This window comes from Lycium barbarum, chromosome 6, assembly GCF_019175385.1.
Source record: "Lycium barbarum isolate Lr01 chromosome 6, ASM1917538v2, whole genome shotgun sequence".
Lineage (NCBI taxonomy): Eukaryota > Viridiplantae > Streptophyta > Magnoliopsida > Solanales > Solanaceae > Lycium > Lycium barbarum.
Genome location: NC_083342.1, coordinates 57,315,537 through 57,319,256, shown reverse-complemented (window position 1 = coordinate 57,319,256; position 3,720 = coordinate 57,315,537).

The window sequence follows — 3,720 nt, the reverse complement described above, 5'->3', positions numbered from 1 at the left end:
TATCCTACTTTGTTGACTTGTATTGGTTGGGTTGTATCTGTAGGAAGTCGAGGAAGAAACAGATTTTGGAGGGCAAACTGTAAAATTGTATTTCCACTATAATAAACACCTTTATTTACACAGGTAGGGAAAGCTCAAACATGTTTACCTACCTAACTATACATGTTGCTATCATCAAGTGGCTCAGCTGAAAACAAACTAACAAAAATAACTAAACAAATAGGCTTAATACATAGGTAGCCCCTTAAACTTGTCAGGAATTATGGATTTAGACACTCGAATTAAGTCATGTTCCTATCAAACACCTCTAACTCCTAATAAAGTGCTTCAATTAGACACTTTCGGTTTACATTTTAGAAACTTGTTACGTGTGTTTTCATTCGTCTATTAGGTAATTAGGTGATTAAGTTAACCACATAAAATATGTCATCTCCTTTGATTATACGCATTCGCCTCAATAAGCCGTAAAACTCCAGACATTTTCTACTTGAGGTTGATGCGTATAATTAAAGTAGATCGCATATTTTATGTAATTAACTTAACAACTAATAGATGAATGAAAACACGCAAAAACAATTCTCAAAATTTGAATCGAAATAGTCTAAAAGAAATACTTTATTAGGAATTGAGGTGTTCAATTGAAACAAGGCTTAGTTTGAGTGTATAAATGGAATATTGTGGCAAGTTTAAGGGGCGGCTATGTGTTAAGCAAAACAAATATATATTGCACATGCACTCCATAGCACGTGTTGGAATCTTCTATATCCAACAATGGGTCATAGTTTGTACATCCAGGATCAATTCCAGGCATGTCCGAGAGCTTCTTCAGTTTATGTCTCATGGTTCATTTTGTCAACTATATGTCGCAACTTCTTTTCCTTTTATTTTTCTATCTTCTCTTGTTCTGAGTGTCAACACAGCTCCCTCAAGTTGGAGGGGATAGAAGATTTGCTAACTGAAAAGTAAAAGGGTCAAAATAAAGGGAGATGAAGTCGGAAAGACACTCCCCGATTTGGATAACATGAATTTGAATTGAAAATCAGTTTTTTGGTTGTGACTTGTGAGTGCTCCAAAATGTTTGCACCATTTTCTCTCCTCTATAGTTATCCCAACTTTTAAAATAATTAAAATCCAATAAATTTCTGCATATCTTCAAACTTTGAATTTTTTTTAATAAATAGATCTTGAATGAGTCTGAATGACAATTGATTAGTTATTAGTTATTATTTTGAATTTGAAATAATTAAATATTTCTATATTTCCTTGAATGATGGAAGATGAATTTGAAGTACACGATAAAGTGTTCAACACAATTTATTAAGAAGTTAAGGTTAACATTTATTTATTAATTATTAAAAATATGGAAATTTTAAGAAATAGACCAATCTGGCGATGCCTTATCTTTAATAATTTAAAATAAAAATCAATTTTTACAGTTGAAATCACGATGCAACAGTTTTATTCATAATGGACTCTCCTAACTAAACTACCCCATTTCCCCATGACTCCTTATCACGGATACTAAATCACGATGCAGCAGTTTTTCAACACTCCTATTTCTTGAAAACAAGAAATCCTGGGTGTTGTCTACGAAGAAGCTTTCTTTACGCCTTGCAAAGCACCACGAGTAGTCAAACCACAGAAAACAATACAACATATTCAATTTTGATCCCATTTTATGCTTGTACCCTGCTGGATGTTATTTCAAATAAATCTATTAATTGAGGGTTAATGCCCCGAGTTCTTGCTATTCTGTTACATCTCGGGAATTTCAAGTTGTTGCGCTGTAAATAGACTAATGCAAGGTTAAGGTAAACATGAAGTCCTTATGAAGTTAAGGGGAGAATTTGATGGCTTTAGGTGCGTGTTACAAGATTTTGAAGTCGCATGACTCGGTGGAACTAAATTCGTCGAAGGAAGGGAAATGTAAGTTGTGGTTGGGAAGGTTTCGCACCAATCGAGCTAATGTTTATTTAGAAATTTCTTGAGAAGGAGCTATAGGGCTCCTTAGATGGTTAATGAAGTGTCATATGAGTGCCAAGAAGGTTCCATAAGGATTGGAAGTCAAATGAATCAACGAGAGCAAGTTCCGAAAAAAATGGGGTTGTACGACCACTTATACGGTCCGTATAACTTATACGGTCCATATAATGGTCCGTATAACCATTCTAGAGAGGGGTTATCCCATGGTGGTATTATACAACCATTTATACGGACCGTATATCTTACACCCCGTACTTTCGAAGAAGCACTTGTTAAATTTGAACGTAAGTATGTCAAGCTATGGCTAGGTAAAACAATTTTGGATTGTGGGGAACGAACCATTATTAAGTGTATTGTTACGTAAGGGATGAATTATGATCTTGTAAGTCGTAACCGGGAAGGAGATGTTACACCTCGCAGTTTGGACGTTGAGTTCCGTAGGTGTTAATTGCTTAATTGTGAACACTAGAGTGATATGTGCCCATCTTATGCTTATAAGGGTTTAAGTTCATATAGTAAGCTATGGAAGAATTGAAGGGCAAGTGAATTAAGGAAATTAAATTTGTTGGAACTTGGAAGAAAATATGAGGGGCAATTTTGGTCCAACTTGGAGAAAGAATATCTTTTAGTAGATGAGGAGTTTTGAAGCAAAGTAAAAGCCTAAAATAAAGTTCGTCGTGTCTAGTTTCCAACGCAATAAACCGCTCATCGATACGGCATCGAAGTGGAGAATTATGGACGTTACAAGTTAGGCTAACAGAGCAGAAACGCTGCTACAGTAACTGGGCTGCTACCGACTTGCTACAGTGACTCGACCCGAATTTGACCCACTATTTAAGGATCAAATCTGATCCTGAACCTCATTTTTCAGCCAAGAACACTCCAAATATTTCCCAAATCTTCTAGAAAACTCTCCCAACTTCCGTCCACTAGATTTTAACGCAAATTAAGTGAAATTCCCGAATTTGAGTTCGGACAACGCATAGCTGCGATTATAATATCGAATTGCGATGAAACTAGGCTTGGATTCAAGGTGATAATCGAAGATATTGCAATTCTAGCGGGTGAAAGGTATGAATATTTCCTTATTAGTATTGATTTAAGCTTATCTACGGAGGAAAAGTTACTAAATGAGCGTCTAAGGAATTTATGGGTCGAGAAATTGGATAAAACATCGTGTGGGATGTTTATGGAATATTTTGGCGTTGATAATATTGTTGTTGATGTTGGTATTGTTGTTGTTGTTGTTGGTTGATGAGTTAAGATTTTGGGCTAGGCATATAAACAGAGGAGATGCTGCCGAAATGTCGGCAGACTCTAGAAAGATTTATTTGGAGGCTTAGGATAAGTATATAACAACGAGCCTAACAATAGAATGAATGGTTTTATATGTAGATTTCAAGACAGAAGGTAGGTTGGAAAGTCGAGAAGCGAGCTTCTAGGTATGTTAAGGTTAAACCTTTCTTTCAAAGGCATGATTCCTATGTTTTGATTCCATACATGGCATCCATAATATTTTTACTCCTAGAAATGCCAGAAGTCTATAATTTCTGAAGATTCTTATGATGACTCTAATCCTAGAGATTTCCAAGTCTAAGGTTCTAGATGGTTTCATGAGGTGACTGAGCGTGCTAGATAAGTCTGGATTATATTTATAATATGTGGCCTTAGCTTATGTTTAAGCGTGTTATATAACATATGGCCTCAGTTTATGTCTGAGCGTGCTATATAACATAT